This window comes from Hordeum vulgare, chromosome 4H (genome assembly GCF_904849725.1).
Source record: "Hordeum vulgare subsp. vulgare chromosome 4H, MorexV3_pseudomolecules_assembly, whole genome shotgun sequence".
NCBI lineage: Eukaryota > Viridiplantae > Streptophyta > Magnoliopsida > Poales > Poaceae > Hordeum > Hordeum vulgare.
The window spans coordinates 395,673,218-395,693,149 of record NC_058521.1 but is presented as its reverse complement, the minus strand read 5'-3'; the positions used below and the strand labels follow the sequence as shown (position 1 = coordinate 395,693,149).

Genomic DNA, 19,932 nt, shown 5'->3' with positions numbered 1-19,932 from the left:
CAAGCATTAACTTAATACCTAGAGAGGCAAGCATAGAAGCGCTCTCGAAGTGGAGTAATAGTAGTAGATGAAGGATTGTTTTGGTTTATTTGTTTATGGACGTGATGCTTATATACACATAATCATTGTTGTGAATAACATGTCATAACTATGATTATTCTGTCCAACAGTATTTTTTTACGGAGCATGTGCTATGTTCGAGAGAGAAGCCTGTGGCGGAAAATATGGCCTGGGGTCTACTTAATCTTATTGCTAAAAAACAAAATTACCTTGTTGCACTTCTACTTTTATTAATTTACTTTTTCTTTTTATAGTATCTATTTATCAGAGTTAATCCTTGCAAGTAACGAGTTCAAGGGGCTTGATAACTCTCCTGCCCGCGTTGGGTCCAAGTGTTTGGTTTGGTGTGAGGTGCTAACGACGAGAGTTTGTGTGATTGTCCGATTGGTTCCATAACCTTGGTTCTAACTGAGGTAAATACTTATATATACTATACTACTTCACCCCTCCTCTTCGGGGAAAATCTAATGCAATTTACAGGTAGCATCCACCTAGTTGAAAATTCCATGCAAATCATATTGGAAAATTCCTTGCAAATATTATTGAAAACTCCTTGCAAATATTATTGGAAAATTCCTTGCAAATATTATTGAAAATTCCTTGTAAATCCTATTTAAAATTCCTTGCAAACTTGTCAAAAAATTGTGAAAAACTATTTGACAAAATTGGTCGAGAATGCGTGTGCCAAGTCTTGTTTGCACTTCAGAATCTCCGACTCAGAGAAATCAGCGTCCCCGATATAGCAACTTGGTTGCATGGTGTTTCTTTGGTACTACCAACATGAAACTCCTCGATGCCACAAAAATATCTCTCATACTCAAACTCCTTTTCGGTCCCACCAATCCAATTTTATTTCGAGTCTTCGACTTATGTTGTTCCCAAACGCCTTTGCCAAAATTGTTAATATTTTCAAGACTCTGCTCCATGACCCTTCTCTCTAGGATCCTTTACCATCTGACCCTTCTCGCAAATTGATGCCAGAGGTGGAGAAATATCGAATCTTAGGGTGTGTTTGGTTGAGGAACCAACGGTCATGGAATGGTATGGTTCCATTCCAGACGAATGGGTCAGTTATGTTCCTTTGTTTGGTTTCTGCAAAAAAGTAGAATGAGTTGATTCCATTAGAGTGTTTCGTTTCGAAGAATGGAATGAAAAAATCAAAATTTTGGCAACATTTTGTTTGTATTTTGAAAAAACAACAACATAACAATATATATATTGACATAAAACACAATTTTCAGCAATAATATCATGAGGTAGCTAGTAATTTGGCACATCCAAAAGCAATCAGCCATTAGATGTCTAGGTTCAATACAATCCAAAACAAATTGCAGTACAACCATACGTGTTGTTCACATACCAAGTATCCAAAAGCAACCAAATGTCAGTACATCCATAAATGTCAAGTTCACATACTTGAGAACCATACAACCATATCAAATTTAGATGTTTTTATTCACATACCTACTCACCCAAACAGATTTGTTGGTTTGGGAAAGTACCATGAAGGCTTTTGCGATCTTCAGATTGTCTACAAGATGAGCATAGTAGTGGGCTAGGTTGTCTTCATCAAAATATTCCAACTTGTAGACCTTATCCTAAAGTTCATTGGGTAATACCATCATCATCCCTAGACTTCACAAGAGCATTAGCCACAAGTTTGAGCCCATAGTTCAGAGTGGTAACAAGGGGATGTTCAAGAACTTTCACTACCTTTTCCTTATTTTTTGGTGGCCCTTTGGGGTGTTTGGACTCGCCAACATTGGGTGATGTGTTCATCTCACCATTATCTTCATCGTCCACGTCTATAGAAAGTAGATCATTCGCAGACCTAGCATTTATCCTAGTAGCCACGGTTGTCACAAAAATGGTCTCCATGGCATGATAGTCTTCAACTGCGCTGTTCTGGAAAGGGGCATCAACTTTGTGTGTCTACAAAAAATGTGCAACTTATTAGCATACTATAGGCAGAAAATAGCATGATATGTGCCACAGCATTAGAAGCTTACCATGTAATGACATGTATAGTGTTCTTCGCTAAGCCTAATTGTGCAAGTATCTTCATCCCAGAGAGCTCCACTTAAACTCTTGAAGCGTACTGCTCTTCTCCAAATCTTCCTCCACTTCTTGAGATGGTTTCTAACTTGTTCTCTAGTGATGGCTAGTTTGAAATGCTCATTCAAAACAGCAGCACACTTTATGTGATGTGCCTCTGTGAATCCACTAGAAGACCTCTTCCCTTCAGCAACAAGGTAAGCCAAAAAACCTAGCATCGTGTTGGTCATGGAAGTAGTCCATACAATGATCCCACTCTTTGCGGAGCTCCCACTCATAGCGGTGACTTCGGTATTGTCCATTTCTATGAAGCCATCAAAAGATTAGAAAAATAGATTGCAACTTAATAATTCATGGTTTTAATATCATAAATGATACAATTTTTCCAGCCATGAAAACAAACCAATAAAATGGATGAAATCTGAACAAATGCATGGTTTCAATATCATAAATGATGCAATATGTCCAGCCATCAAAACAAACCAATAAAATGGATGAAATCTGAACAAATGCATGGTTTCAATATCATAAACAAGACAATTTGTCCAACCATCAAATAAATCCAAAGGAGTGGTTTCAGCACTTGTAATACATGGTTTGAACGCAATAAATAATACTTGGAGTGTCTCACACTCATAAACTACATACATGATTTGCCTATCATCCCACATTTTGGCGGCAATTTGCATCCTACGGTCTACTGTGGCCCTATGGTCACTTGTTTTCTGCCTTGTTGTTCGAACTAGTTGGGTGGTCCATGTGACTTCGAGTATAATAAATTCATCAATCGCTTGTGGCAGTGCATAATTATGAAGAACACAACAAGCTATAACAATGTCTACTTGCACCGGGAAAGGGAAGAATGGCTTGGCATCATCTAAATTTTTGACACGCCAATTGAGAGATCCAAAATCCCTCTCTACCGTCACCCGTAGAGATGAATGCCTAAGGTTGAACAACTCCCTATCATTTTTGACTGGATTGTTGCCCCACTCATTCAAATGGTACCTCACAGCACGAAAAGGTGGTAAGAACCCACGCTTTGCTCCATAACCAACATCAACTAGGTAGAACTTTCCAAAAAATGAAATAGTAATTGGTGGCAATGGTTCTTGTAATGCTATAACAAATGAACAATTTTCTTTTGCAACTTCTTACGAGGTGCTACTTTTAAGCCTAATGCATGAGCAAAAACAGTAGCATCATGTGCTGACCCTTCCCAACCACCCAACACATATGTGAAGCGTAGATCAAAATCTACCACTGCCATCACATTTTGGGTGGTGAAGGCCTTCTACCCCAAAAAGAATGCTCCACATCTTTGGTAACACCTACTCTACATGTGTACCATCGATAGCTCCAATACAATCCTATATGGTAACAATTATTAAATGGCATATTATATAGCCTAGATAGCTAACGAATAGTTTCTGGATTTACCTTCAAACATGGGTCAAGTCGATGATTTCCTGCAATTTTTGTGGGGGTCTTCAATGATGGTGGCCTTACATAATCATTACGAAGCTCGCCTATAGCATGAAGAGCCTTTCTATAAAAGATGTTGGTTGTGTCCTATGATCTACAAAAGTTGGCTGAAATAACCATATTCCAAAGGTTATGCTCGATTGTATGCAAAAATATCGCTAATTTTTGCTCCAGGCTAAGATGTGGACTATCTTCTAGCAAGTTGTTATCCCTGAGTATGTCACACAAGCGAAAATACACATCTCTTTCAAACCTTAACATGTTTTTACACAACACATCGCTTTGCTAATTTTTTTGGTTCAGATAATTAAATCTATCTGTTTCATGCATTGGGCCATATGTAATATGGGGTCTTCTCTTCCTTATTAAAGCCCAGACAATAACTGCCATTGAAACAGTTTTGACAAAAATAGCATCTCTCCTAACAATCCTTTTTCTTTTGTTCATCTTCTTGACCACCTACAATTAATACATGCTACCAACAATTACACATCACCACATATTGCAAAGGTGCACTTGACAACAACAATTTGAACAAAAATACATACTGACCAACAAAAGTTTGATGAATAAAATGTACTGGACAACAGCAAATACAAGGGGAGAGGAAGAAGGGTTTGTACCTTGAGGAGAGGAGGCTCTGTTTTGCTGTGCCGCCGCGCCAGAGTGGCACCTAGACCCTGCCTTCTTCACCTTCTATCCTACAAATTGAGAGAGGATGAGATGCATCAACTTTCCTCACAAATCAAATGAGGGAGAGGGTCGTGGGCGCGCGGGAGGTGAAGCTAGGGAGACATTCGGAAGCACAACAGAGAGGCAAGGAGGAACAAGGCCGGTGGTGCTACATGTGGAGCGGCCGGGGCGTAGCAAATGAAGGGAGGGAAAGGGATGGCGGTGCATCAGAGGAAGGGAGGGAGTAAGAGGGTTGGTGGCACATCAAAGGGAGGGAGGAAGAGAGCCAACAACGCAACAGAGGGAGGGAGGAAGAGGCCAGCAGCGCACGTGAGTAGGAGGGGGGGAGGAGGTCAAGCGGAGGAGCAGCATTAGGTTTGCGGGAGTGGGGGAAGTGGTTCTGCGTGATTCGTGGATTTGGAGGTCTCAGAATATTCCGCATGTGAGCGAATATTTGTTAAGGGGGATGAGTGGGTTCTGCTCCGATTGGTATACCAAACGCTGGAACGAAGCCTAGTAACGGGTCTGAACCATGACATTCCATCCCGTGGCTGCAACCAAACACACCCTTAAAGAGGAGAGAGGACACATATATATTAAGGGGAGAGATCAAATCAAAACTATTAAAGGAGATAGATTAAGTGATTTGGATTTGACTTTTGATCATTCTATGTGCTTTAGACTTATCTCATCCTACCCACTCCTAATATCTACATGATAAGGTTCACGGGGAGAGGAATAATCAAACTCCACAGACATGGTAGAAAGTTCTACTACATCCTTTGGAGACATGTCAATCATAAAATAATACTAATTCTTCTACGTGTCCTCCAAATCTTGGCACTCTTGAGACTCTTGCATTTATATGAAAGAAACATTCTTGTGTTATCTAACTCTTATTTTCTCAAATATGTTTCCTCTAGTTTAAATGCTTTAAGCTCTCAAGGTAAGTAATGCATCCTCTTTCATGTTGAAGATGATCTCTTGCTTCTTGCACATATTATTTCCAAGAGAAACTTATGAACATGAACACACTTCATTCACATCCCTAGTTGATGCATATAGCCAAGACACATATGACTTCTCATGTTTTCACTTCTACATGTACTCATGCATTCCAAAAGAAACTATTCTTTAAAGGACTGCACACGTATATGGGGGAGCTTGCTTTAGTCACATGTCTGTCAAATTTAAGCTTTTATTGTATGTTGTCATCAATTACCAACAAAGGGGAGATTGAATGCACATATGTTCCCTCGGTGGTTTTGATAATTATTGACAACATACATTATCTCTTGGACGAACAATTTCATTTGGTATATTTTGGGAAAAGTCCAAATATTGAAATGGCTAGGAATTGTGAGAAGTATTCCCCTATTTGGGAAGGAATCTTATTGGCAAAAACTTCAAGACTCTACATTTTATTTTATGTGAGCAACCACAATCGAGTCCATACGAAATCCAACACTATTAAAAGGGGATGAGGTTCTCATGATGATCTAGTTGCTCAAGTGCTTAGAGATATGCCACCAAAAGCCTCAACCAAAGTCTTAGAAAATATTTTGTCTAAAACCCTAACTACCAAATCAAGGAAACCAAGACTTCCACTTTGGTCCCACCGAGTTAGCCCCATAGAGAACCTATGCCAAACCCTAACAACTCAGTAGAACCAAGACATAGTTTGGTGAAATTGAAAAGAAGTGACCAACTTGGTGGAGTCAAGATTTTGAGTTCCGAAATTTTTTAGATTTCATTTTCGGAACCTCCGAAGTACTGGAGCTGCTTAGGTTAATTTGAATTGGTCTCGCCGAGATGTTTCATTTGGTCTCACCGAGAAGCCAAAAGTTAGGACATTTTGCACTAGTCGGTTGCACAAAGTTTTTAACTTTGACGTCACCGAGTTGAGCAATAATGTTTTAAAAGTTGGATTTTTGGAGATGGCTATAAATACCACCCACCCCCGCTCTTTCATAGAGAGAGAACTCACAACACATCTACATGCCCATCATCCATTTTTTGAGAGAGAACCACCTACTCATCTGTTGAGATCAAGATATTCGACCCCGCCATATGAATCTTGATTTCTAGCTTCCCAAGTTTTTTTCCACCCAATCATCCTCTTCTACCAAGCCAAATTCTGTGACAAATGATTGAGTGTTGAGGATACTATCTTTTGAAACACAAGAGCAAGGAGTTCCTCATCCATAAACAATCTATTAACTTTTGGAGAGTGGTATCTCCTAGATTGTCTAGGTGTCGCTTGGGAGTCTCCAAATATTGTGTAGTTGAACCAAGAAGTTTGTAATGGCAAGGAGATCACCTACTTTGTGAAGATCCACCCCGAGTGCGGCTAGTCCTTCCTGGACGTAAGCCATGGTGGAATAGACAAGGTTGCTTCTTCATTGACCCATCGTGGGTGGAGCCCTCTGTGGACTCGTGCAATCATTACCCTCCATGGGTTGAAGTCTCCATCAACGTGGACATATGATAGCCCCACCTATTGGAACCACACACACAAAATATCCGTGTCTTCATTGCATTTGATCTTCCTACTCCACCATCCTTTATGGTTCTCGAAAATGCATGATATTTTGCTTGATGTCTAGATATTCATGTGTAGGAACTATTGGATGCAACTTCACTTATGCAAAATTATGTCTAAAACTCAAGCAAATTAAAAATCTGCTCATATATCTTATTAAGTGTCTATTAACCCCACCCACCTCTACATGCCACTTCTTGATCCCACACATCTCTCTAGTGAGCCTGAAGACATTCACTCATGGGCGCTTGACTGGATGATTAAAAATATACACTCTAAGGCCCCTGTTAGTGAATTGCTTCGAGCTGTGTCGATTGGTCCCCCTTAAGAAAATGTAAAGCGCGTCTACGACGAACCTGGTCTTCCAAACCGTTTGATGCAAGTGTTGATCGAGCCTCTAGCTAAAGTCAAGCTCCTCGTACCACCTTCTTGGTAAAGGATATGATGTATGAGCCAAGGATTGTCTATCGCATACTGGCCAAAACCCTCATCCCTATCAAAGGCACAACTCTATTGATGAAGAGGTTGTGGGAATAATGAAGAATTTTCTATTCAACATCATCCATGGTATTTCCATTTATATCCATGATTTTGTCACGAGGACTTTGGTCAGAGTTGCTCGGTCTCCATTTGATTTGAAGCCTTATGAGCCCCGGATCATAAACTTCATCAGATATAGGGCTTCAGTCAACTACATAGCTGATTGCCAAAATCATCTCAGCTATCTGCCTCGAGTTGAAATTCTTCAACTTGTAATTTCCTCAATTCCTCGCAAAGGCAAAGCTATTCTAGATGAAGGCACATGACCTCTGGACGGGAAATTTTGTCGGCCCACATCGCAATTTTTGAGAGACAACATTTCATCCTGTGACACTACAACAACTGCCTTATAGAAAATTCCTCAAGGTACAACTCCCTAAGTAATGATGAGCTGTTAGATCCTCATCATTTTGCATCAAAAGGTGGATCAAAATCACGATCGGGTAAAGCATCAATTGGTTGCAATTCTATCCAATATGACAGTGACACAAAACTCGGTAAGAAATAAATACTACTATGCCCATGATATCTTTGACCATAGTTGGGCCATTCTTTCACATATCAAGATAGCTGAAGAGCTAACCATAACTGAATTTTAGCAGAACTATGATTGGTCATACTCTCTCAAGAATAAGTTCAAGAAAGTTCTAGTTCCTCAACTGGTGGCCAACTCATTTTTTTCATTAGGCGAGACTTATGAATATGAAGATCTTGATGACACTTCTACTAGTCCTTGTGCTTCACGCAGACCCCAACAACAATGATGGTGCTCCGCCACCACATTCAAGATGAAATTCTTCAGATGCGTTAATCCTCAATTTTGTCCCTTTTGGTCATTTGATGACCAAGGGGGAGAAATTTGAGTTAGTCTTCAAGCAGGTCTCTATATATGGGATATGTTTTTGTTAAGTTACAACTCTCGTTCCTCACGGTGTTTATTGTAACGTGTTGTAAACTTAAGTCCATTGGTGGTATGACTCTTTTAAACTATTTCCTGCATGCTTATTCTTCAAGTTATATCTATGTACGCATGATGAATTTCATCAGACCCAATTTTCCATCATGCATTGCAAATTCTTCGTACTATATATTCAATGCGTGAATGGATTCCAAGATAGAGGGGGAGATCTCCACTATTTCATCCTGTCATGTGCATTTGCAATCCAATGCAAATTCTTCAACATACACATCTTCAGGGAGAGTTCCTCTTTATTTTGCAATCAAATTCTTCATATTGTGTACTTACTCTTCATATTTTTATCCTCGTTGAAAACTTAATCTATTTTTCACCAATCACCAAAAGGCAGGAGATTGTAGGTGCATCTAGTGTTCCCTGAGTGGTTTTGGAGCATTGAAGACAAATGGGTTAAGGGGCTAATGTGTTTGTGAGTGTGCACAGGAGAAAGAGTCAGTGAAGATTTGGTTCAACCGATGAAATATGAACCCTAAAAATATATTTCTTGAAGTGAAGAATTTGGTGTGACCTTTGAAGAAACTGAAGTGAATACTTTGAGAAGACTTTGTTTTCATACTTTCTTTTCTTCTTATTGAGTCATTGGAAACATCTTACTTTTAAAGGGGGTCGAGGTAATACATAGGCATATTTCCAAGTCATGTTGTTCTCAAAACTTACACCTACCTATTTCTTCGAGTGAAGACTTTGGAAATCTCTTGCAGTATAGTCAACTTCTTCAGCAATAGAGGCAAAATTCTTCTCGTCGCTGAGGAAATTGGTCTCACTGAGGAGTTCGGATTTCACCAGTGCGAAATGCCTACCGTGAGGAAATTAATGGCCTCGGGGAATTTGTGAGTTCAAATTTCTGCTATTGTTGTGTTGTGTGCCAGCAGTCGAGTGGATCCTTATCGTGAAAATAGTCATTTCCATAGGGGTATTTATGCCATATAATGTTTGGTTCCCCCATCTATAAATATCCACCCCCACAACCATAAGTTGGTTGGCTGCTCTAAGAGAGAGATTGACTAGTGTCATCTAGAGCAACCCTTCCTCTGACGATTTTGATAGTACCCTAAGTGAGGAAAAAAACATAGACCCAGAGCCTCAAAGTGATTGGGAATCATTGAAGAAATTGTCATGTGTGCAACCGGTGCTTGTTACCTTTGAAGATTGTGTATCATCCAGACGGTTAGGCGTCATGGTCTAGAGCATCCAAGAGTCATTGTGGATTGTCGGGTGACCAAGTTTGTGAATGTTTGAAAGTCTACCTTGAAGACTTACCACGAGTGATTCGGCGAAGTCTAAGTGACTTTATCTCAAGGAGAATATGGTGAGGACTAAGTTGTTGGAAATATGCCCTAGAGGCAATAATAAAATAGTTATTATTATATTTCCTTTCAAGATAATCGTTTATTATGCATGCTATAGTTGTATTGAATGGCAACATAAATGCAGTGTGGATATATAGACAAAACAATGTCCCTAGTGAGCCTCTAGTTGACTAGCTAGTTGATCAAGGATGGTTAAGGTTTCCTAGCCATAGACAAGTGTTGTCGCTTGATGACGGTATCACATCATTAGGAGAATGATGTGATGGACAAGACCCAAACTATAAATGTAGCATATGATCGTGTCATTTTGTTGCTATTGTTTTCTGCATGTCAAGTATACATTCCTATGACTATGAAATCATGTAACTCACTTACATCGGAGGAATGCCTTGTGTGTATCAAACGTTGCAACGTTACTGGGTGACTATAAAGGTGCTCTACAGGTATCTCTAAAGGTGTCCATTGAGTTAGCATGGATCAAGACTGGGATTTGTCACTTCGTGTGACGGAGAGGTATCACGGGGCCCACTGTAACATCCCAAATTTTGGAATGTTACTGTAGCGACCCGACTCAACGAGTCAAGCCTCTGGTGTTTCTGTACCATCCCAAGATCATGCTGGTACACACACAGTACATAATGTATATATTCAAGAGTGCAATCACACAGCTTTATTAATCGAAATCTCATAAAGAGTACTTTATTACAATAAAGGAGTACCATAAAGTGGCTGAAGGCCAACTCATGAGATTATCTAACGAAGACTAAGCGGAAGCATCAGGTAGACGAGTCCATCCGACTCCAAGGGCATGTCGCTGAGCGTAGAACGGTAGCCTCACTCCTGGTCGGAAAAGTACTCTGCAACATGATACGTTGCAGCCGTGTAGGTCAGCATATTGAATATGCTGGCAAATCATCAAGAGAGGGAGTAAAATAATCACTATCTCTACATGCATATTTGGCCGGTGGAGCTAAGTTTTTTTTTTGCATAAAGCTAGTTTTATCCTACAACAAAAGGGTTTGAAAGCAAAATATTACTACATAGTTTGTTGTTAACGAGATGGTTCCGCCAACCAATTCTCGTACCCGAATAGTTGTTAACACCCACATCATTATTAAGTTGTGTCGAGAGTTCAGGGGAAATTCAATGCCTTCGGCTCAAGTTGTCCATGACCGTGGACACGGCTAATCGATTAGGTTGAGTACTCTGCAGAGTTTTGCACACGTTCCCCACAAGATTTGATCGCCTCCGGGTTTGTCCTCGCACTTCAGGGTGTTTGAAGACCGGATGATCAAAACATGGTCTTTCAACGGGTCCCTCTGAATCCCTGTCGGTGCCCATCCATTCCTACCGTTCGTCTACATCTGCTAGCACCGCCTCTCCAGAGTCGCCGCGTTGTCCAACCAAGCCAGAGCCCATAATGACTTGTGGCTGTGCAGGTAAGCCTTGAGTCTTGAAGTCTCCGTCCGTCCCTTTGAGCCTGGGTGAAGCTTTCCGCAGGATGACATGGCCTCTCCAGCATCCCGGGCATCCACTGGGTTTTCCAGGGAGCCGATCAACCGTCCTTCACCCAGTGTTGCATTGCGTCCGAGGTCTTGAAAATCTTGTCTTAGTCCGGTCTTGATTATTATATCAACCTCACATCACTCGTGGAATACACTCAACCGATAACCCGTCTACTAGAGCATAGCATATATAACATTGTCGTCCCGGGGCCAAGTATCGGGGTGTTGGTGTTCCTACCACATGATACTACACCTATGACTAAAGTGTCCAAGTACCTAGTCAGCATGCAAATTGGGCAAAGAAGGTGATCTACTATGCATCGAAAACATAGGTAAAATAACATGATCAAAGATGACTTGCCTTGATGATAGTTGTCCTGCTCGAGCGTCTCTAAGTAACACGCTTCGCACTCCGGATGATCTACCGATACAAACACAAAGCACACCATAAGCAATTCAATCATGCCACGAGTAAAAATAACATCACATGCAATGATTGGCAAACGACTACGCAAAAGAATTTTATCGCGCGTCGGTAGGACAGAAACTTGTTTCTGTTGAAAACACCAGTAAAAATACTTGGAAAATTCTGAAAATTCTACTACAGTATGGTTTTATCACTAGAAAACAGTAGCAAAAAGAATCAACTCAATATCATTTTTCAAACTCCTGGAATAGGCAAAACAGTGTTTAAACTAAATCTGCTCTAACTTATATTTGAAAATTCCCAACACAGAAACATTATATATTTTTAAAAACTACAGGAAATTTGTGAGCTACTGGAAAAAGAATCAATGTCATTGGACGTACGGATAAAAAGTTGTGATCAAAACAAGATTGAAAGTTTCTGTTTTCGAAATCTGGACAGAAATTACGAAACTGCTAGTGCTAATGAGAGGCACACGTGGCAAGCTTCTAATGGCTGAGATGGAGTGCATGAAATAGAGAGAGAGAGGTTGCTACCTGCTTCTGGAGGTGTTGCACCGGCAAGAAAGGGGATGGCCGGCGAGGAAGGAGGGAGTAGCTCCGGGCGGTGGGGCGTCGGGCGGCGGCGGTGAGGTTCCTCCTCCGCGGGGAAGAGGCGGCGGTGGAGAGAGAGTTCGGGGAGGGCTCCTCCTCCGCGGCGAGGCCGAGGTGCAGCAGCTTTCGGGCGGCTGCCGCTGCTCGCGGCGGCGGCTAGGGCGGCGGTGGGGTGAGGCGCCGGCGGCGGCTTGTGGAGGCGGCGGTGGAGAGACGGCGGCTAGGGTTGGGGAGAGGTGGAGGTGGGGGGGGGGGTTTATATAGGCTTAGGGGAGGAGAGTAGAAAGGAAGGAGAGGGAGAACTTTGGGAAGGAGATCATGGGAGAGAAAAATAGGAAAGAGAGGGAGGAGAAAGAAGGAAGAGAGAAATAAGGAAAAGGGAGAGAAAATAGGAAGGAGGAGACGTGGGGAGGGAGAGAAGAAAAAAAAGAAAGAGGAGACGTGGGGAGGGAGAACTTTGGAGAGGGGCTTGGGGCTGCATGCAAGGCTTGCATGCGTGCATGCATGGGGGCTGGCAGTTTTTTTTTTTTTTTTGAAAAACAAACAAACCGCAGCAACAAAAAGAAATAAAAAAAAAACAAAACAAAACAGAAAAAATATATTTTCCTAGCTAACAAAATACTAGAAAAAAAAAGGTATTAATATACATATATGCTCTAGAATACTTAGGAAAACAAAATACATATACAACTAATACATATATAATATATATAGGAACCCTAGTTCCACCTAATGCAACTAAAAAAAAGTTTTATGCACTAGGATCACACAACGCGATCGAAAAAAAACTCGACTAAAATAATTCGGAGTTTGGAAAAATTTGCAAAAATCAAAAATGATGACTTTAACTCACAGGGGAGAAGTCATATTATCTCCGTTCCGATAAATTGCCTGCAGTCACATAACGATAAAAATTTTCAGAGGAACACAATGATGCATAAAATGTGGGATGCAAATGAATGATCTATTAACATCCGAATTTACGAAAATTGGGATGTTACAAACCTACCCACCTTAAGATGAATCTCGCCCTCGAGATTCGGGTTGACTAGAAAATAGGTGCGGCTGGTCTCGACGAAGATCCTCTTCTCGTTCCCAGGTGGCTTCTTCCTCGGTGTGGTGGCTCCACAACACCTTGCAGAACTTGATGATCTTGCTGCGGGTAACTCTGTTGGCGGTCTCGAGAATTCGGACGGGTTTCTCCTCATACGTTAGATCGCTGTCAAGCTGTATGGCCTCTAGGGGCACTGTATCTCTCAACGGAACATCGGCCATCTCAGCGTGGCATTTCTTCAACTGGGAAACATGGAAGACATCATGAACTCCGGACAATCCTTCCGGCAGTTCCAGTTTGTTTGCAACTTCGCCTCTACGTTCAAGAATTTTGTAGGGGCCAATGAAACGTGGTGCTAGTTTTCCTTTCACACCGAATCTCTTGATTCCTCGAAGTGGAGACACCCGAAGATATGCTCGATCTCCCACTTCGTATGTTACTTCCTTGCGTTTGCTGTCGGCATAACTCTTCTGCCTGGACTGAGCTATCTTGAGTCGGTCACGAATAAGCTTGACCTTCTCTTCAGAATCTCGGATGACGTCGGGACCAAAAAGTTGTCGGTCGCGAACTCCATCCCACGTCAATGGTGTTCTGCACCTCCTTCCGTATAGAGCTTCGAAAGGGGCCATCTTCAGACTGGTCTAGTAGCTGTTGTTGTATGAGAACTCGGCATACGGTAAATTGTCATCCCAACTAGACCCATAGTCTAGTGCGCAAGCTCTCAACATGTCTTCCAGAATTTGATTAACTCTCTCGGTCTGTCCATCTGTCTGCGGGTGAAATGCTGTGCTGAACTCCAATCTTGTTCCCAAGGTTTCGTGCAGTTGGTGCCAAAATTTTGATGTGAACTGAGTCCCTCTATCAGACACAATGCTCTTTGGTACTCCGTGCAGACATACGATCCTCGTCATATAAATCTTGGCCAGCTTGGCACTAGTGTAGGTAGTCTTCACCGGAATGAAGTGAGCTACCTTGGTCAACCGATCGACCACAACCCAAATAGAATCATAGCCAGAACGGGTCCGAGGTAATCCTGTGATGAAGTCCATACCAAGCTTTTCCCATTTCCATTCGGGTATCGGCAGAGGTTGGAGCAAACCTGCTGGCTTCTGATGCTCGGCTTTTACTCGCTGACAAACATCGCATATAGCTACATACTCGGCAATGTCTTTCTTCAATCCTGTCCACCAGAAACTTTCTTTCAGATCCAGATACATCTTGGTGTTACCAGGGTGTATCGAGTACGGGGAATCATGAGCTTCCTGAAGTATCAACTTCCTGAGTTTGGGATCATTGGGCACATAGATGCGATCCTCAAACCATAAAGTTCCGTGTTCATCCTCACGAAAACCTTTAGCTTTCCCGTCTTCCATTTTCTGCTTAATCTCAGCTATCTCTTTGTCAGCTTTCTGTGCTTCACGGATCTTTTCCGTCAAAGTAGACTGAATTTCCAGTGTGGCAACAAATCCTCTTGGAACTATCTCCAATTTGAGATCTCGGAGATCATCGACTAACTCCTGGGGTAATCCTCCCGCTGTGAGCGTGTTCACATAACTCTTGCGGCTCAACGCATCGGCTACAACATTTGCCTTGCCTGGGTGATAATGCAATCTCATGTCGTAGTCCTTGATCAACTCTAGCCATCGCCTCTGTTTGAGGTTCAACTCCTTCTGCGTGAAGATATATTTCAGGCTCTTGTGATCAGTGTAAGCATCACAACTATTTCCGATCAGGAAATGTCTCCAGGTCTTGAGAGCGTGCACTACGGCAGCTAGTTCCAAGTCATGTGTGGCATAATTCAACTCATGAGGTCTGAGCTGTCTGGATGTATAGGCTACAACTTTGCCTTCTTGCATGAGCACTCCTCCAAGTCCTTGACGAGAAGCGTCACAGTAAACCTGGAAATCCTTCCGAATGTTCGGCAATATCAGCACTGGGGCTGTAACAAGACGTTTCTTCAACTCTTGAAAACTGGTTTCACACTCCTCAGTCCAAACATACTTGGATTCCTTCTTCAATAACTCTGTCATGGGCTTGGCAATCTTTGAGAAATTCTCAATGAACCTCCGGTAATATCCGGCAAGTCCGAGGAAACTGCGGATCTCCTTGACTGAAGTGGGTGCTACCCATTCGGTGACTGCTGCGACCTTGGCAGGGTCCACTGCTATTCCTTCTCCTGAGATGACGTGTCCGAGAAATCCGACTTCCTTCAACCAAAACTCACATTTGCTGAACTTTGCATATAGCTTATGCTCTCGAAGCTTCTCCAGAACTAGGCGCAGATGTTCCTTGTGTTCCTCTTCGTTCTTGGAGAATATCAGTATGTCATCGATGAACACCACGACAAACTTGTCCAAGTACTCCATAAATACCTTGTTCATCAGATTCATAAAATATGCCGGAGCATTAGTCAGTCCAAATGACATGACCGTGTACTCATACAAGCCGTACCGAGTGGTAAAGGCTGTCTTGGGTATATCCTGTTCACGAATCTTCAACTGATGATACCCGGATCGAAGATCGATCTTTGAGAATTTTTCAGAGGAACACAATGATGCATAAAATGTGGGATGCAAATGAATGATCTATTAACATCCGAATTTACGAAAATTGGGATGTTACAAACCTACCCACCTTACGAAAATTGGGATGTTACAGTTACTATAATTATTATATTGTTTGTTTGTTTGCTTGAGTGATTGAAACTTGAGTGAAATTTGAAACTTTTCAAAAACTTTTGAATGAGAGGGAATAAAATGACTTTCCCCTTCTCCGGTAAATTCAAATTCGAAAGCAATGAGAGAAGATGACATGACTTCTTCAACTATAAAGAATTTGAATAGAGTTTGCATTTGAATTCTTTCAAAAAAAACTTTCTTTTGCTCTTCTATATTTTCTTCTTCTTCCCCGAGAAAATGCCCCGACAAAATTCTTGCACGCAAGAAAGAGCGGAGGAAAATGACCCTCCAAAATGTGAGGCATTTCTGAAATATTTTGAGCCAAGAAGACCCAAGTTTATGGGGAAAATACTTTGCCAAAAGAAAATAAAGCCTTAGGGATTTTTTCTGAAAAAACATTTTTTAAAAGTTTTTATTTTGGTGTTGGAAAAATGATAAACGAGTAGGAAATATTTTTCTGAAAATTTTGGTATATAATACCCTATATTAATTATTTTATTTGTTTCCTTTTATTTCGTTTTAGTTTCTGCTAAAAAAACGAGAGATATTTTTCTAGGGCCAGATCCCCATCGCTAGGGAACCAGAATCCGTACACCACCGCAGCGCCACTCCATCTTTCCTAAATTTTTTTCCTTTTCTTTTCCTTCTTTTTATTTTTTCTTTCTTTCCTTCCCTCTTCTTCTTCCTTCCTTCTTTCTTTCTCCCGTGACTTTCCTTCCCCAGCGCCACTGCTCCTTCCATGGCGAGCCCCTGCATCACAGGATCCCTTCCCGATTCCCCCCTTCCTTCCCTCGGCCCCCTCTCCCCCTATAAAAGCCGCCACCCCCGAGCCCCCCCTCGACCCCTCGCTCCACGCTGCCTCGCCCCAGCCCCCTGGTGCCTCGCCGGAGCAACACCAGAGAACCGCCCCGCCACCGTACCGCGCCACCGCCGCCTCCCCTCCCCAACCGAGGCCACCATCGAGTTCCCCTCGTCCACCGCAACTCATTTTTGCCCGTAACCCAAGCTTTCGCCGCTCCTCGCCACTCCCCTCGGCTCGCCGGAGTTCGGCCGGATAGGAACTCCCCGGGCGCTTCCCCGACCGCCCCGACTCCCCTTCGCTTCGCCGACGACGCCGTTCGACGGAGGAGACTCGCTGCCACCCTCCTCCATCGCACCGCCACCCCGCCGGTGACCTCCCCACCTCGCCGGAGCAGCTACCTCGCCGGAGTTCTTCCTCTCTGTCACCCATGGTGAGATTCACGAAATCCCGTATTGCAGTTTTTTCAAAAAATTGCAATCTTAGAAAATTCATATCTATTAGTCTATAACTCTGAATTAGGTGATTCTTTTTGCGTTGGATCACCAATTTTATGTAGTTTCTGTACATATATAATTTTTCTATGTTTGGATTTATAAAATTTGAATTAGACCATATTTGATTTAAAGCTTGTTTTGCTTATACCGGGAGTTTAAAAATAGCTTTTAAATTAATACTTTTTGCTACTGTTTCCTATTGATCATATATTTTAGTAGTTTAAGTTTCAATTTTTTTCAAATATTTTTACTTAGGGTTTTAAGCAAAACAGATTCTGTTTTAGCCTTTTTTGTTTTCTTGCTATTTCTTTTGTATTAATTGTTCTTAATTTGTTTTTTTTTGTAATTGTGACAAGTTATATTTTGTTTTTGATATTTACCAGTAACTTTTCAACAACAACAAAATTTTATTTTATTTATTCTTATATGTTTGCATGGAATCAATTCTAGTTCTATACTAACTTGCAAATTGATTGCATTGCTAGTTTGATTTCCTATTTTGAAAATACTTATAAAATAATATTGTTTTGTAAATTTTACTTTTGTTATCTTAGTTATTTTCTATTTTTGTTTTCTGTTATTTTTTCTATTTTAGTGTTTTATTTTCAGTTAGAACAAAAACTATATAGTGTTTGATGTAGTAGAAGGCTTCCTAGCTTCTTTGAAGTTTCCTTTGGATTTTATGCGCTCTCTCTTATTGATTTTTGATTGCATCAACTTTTATTGCTGTTTGTTAATTGATTTCTAGAATGATTGCTAGTGTGAGTGCTTATGTGAATACTATGTTTGATTATATAGATTTCATCGGAGAGTGACGAATAGTTCTATCACGTATTTCTCGAGAACGAAAATTCTTCTTCGTCAACATCACCAGGCCAGTCATTTGATCATGTATCACCTATGTTTTATGCATCGTAGTTATACCATCCTATGCCCAATTGCATGCTGAGTAAGTACTTGGAAATTATGGTTACATATTGTAGTATCATGTGGTAGGCACCCAACAACCCCGTTACTTGGCCCGGGACGACAAATTTCATATTGCTATGCTTGAGTAGACGGGATTCTGGTTGAGAGTTTATCACGAGTGATGCGAGAATAATTTAATAACCAAGACCGGTTAAGTCAAGAGTTTTCAAGACCTCGTGATGCAATGCAACTCTGGGTGAAGGACGGTTGATCGGCTCCCTGGAGAAACCAGTGGATGACCCGGGATGCTGGAGACGACCATGACATCTTGCGGAAAGCTTCACCCAGGCTCAAAGAGAGGGACGTATATTTTCAAGACCCAAGGCTTACCTGCACAGCCACAAGTCATTATGGGCTCTGGCTTGGTTGGACAACGCGGCGACTCTAGACAGGTGGTGCTAGCAGATGTAGAAGAACAGTAGGAATGGATGGGCACCGACAGGGATTCAGAGGGACCCGTTGAAAGACCATGTTTTGATCATCCGGTCTTCAAACACCCTGAAGTGCGAGGGCATACAAGGAGGCGATCAAATCTTGTGGGGAACGTGTGCAAAACTCTGCAGAGTACTAAAACCTAATCGAGTAGCCGTGTCCACGGTCATGGACAACTTGAGCCAAAGGAACTGAAGTTATCTGGAATTCTCAACACCATTACATATATTTGACGAGGGTAATATTGATAACTTGGGTATGAGAACTGGTTGGCGGAACCATCTCATTAACAACCAACAGTGTAGTAATACTTTGCTTTTAGCCCCTCTTGTTGTAGGAGAAAATTTGCTTTACGCTAAAACTTACAACCCCACCTGCCATATTAGCATATAGTATAGATGACATTTTACCCCCTCTCATATGTGAATTGCCGGCATATTCAATATGCTGACCTACACGGCTGCAACGTCTTATGTTGCAGATATTTTTCTTCGACGAGTAAGAGTACGATTCAGGGTTACGGTCTACACTCAACTTGCCGTTGGTGTTTATTGGGACTCCACTCCCTTGACTGCTTCCGCTGAGATATTTAAGGTATATATCAGTTTTATGCTATTTACATGTGATTGCACTTTGATATATACATTGATGTACTGTGTGTGCCAGCATACTGATCCAGGGATGGCACAGATACACAGAGGCTTGACTCGTTTTGAGTCGGGTCGCTCCAGAAATGGCATCAGAGCACATGTTGACTATAGGACGTGACCCTAAAAACTGGAAATTTCTTAGGAAAGGATCTCTCAAAATTTCTATTTTTCAAGAACACCTTTTACTTCTCATCTCTTCTGATTTCATCAAACGCTCTCTCTCACCTCACATAATTAGACAATGCCCTTTCCCCTTTGACCACGTGAAGGATCAACCGACTCCCACTTCAAAGTTAAGAGGATTTCATCATGCAGTTGAAGCTGCACCAATTGAAGACTCTCAAGACCCGAAGAATTCGAAGACCCTAAAGCGTTCGAATATTTATATGACCATTAGAAGTCCAAACCCCTGTTATATACCCACGTTAGATACGATGATTTGTGAGCCGTCATTGGTGTGTGTTTTCCGACGGCCACAAATAAAACCTATTCTCAAAAATATTGTTTGTATTGTGTGTATCTCCCTCCCTCTCTTACCCGTCTCATCCCCAAAACCTCAACCCTACCAGATGGAGTATGAAGCTGGACTTGTAGGCTCTGGACCAATGACCCAGCTAGAGGCTGAAATACGGATTCAGAACATGGAGAACCACTTCGGGAGTAACTTGATCTCAACGAAGTATGAAGT

At 41.7% G+C, this 19,932-nt stretch overlaps 1 pseudogene; it reads right to left on the bottom strand.

Moving 5' to 3' along the window:
* Nucleotides 1-1,502: 1,502 nt before the first annotated feature.
* LOC123450560 overlaps nt 1,503-19,932 on the bottom strand; it is a 40,292-nt pseudogene continuing 21,862 nt past the window's right edge.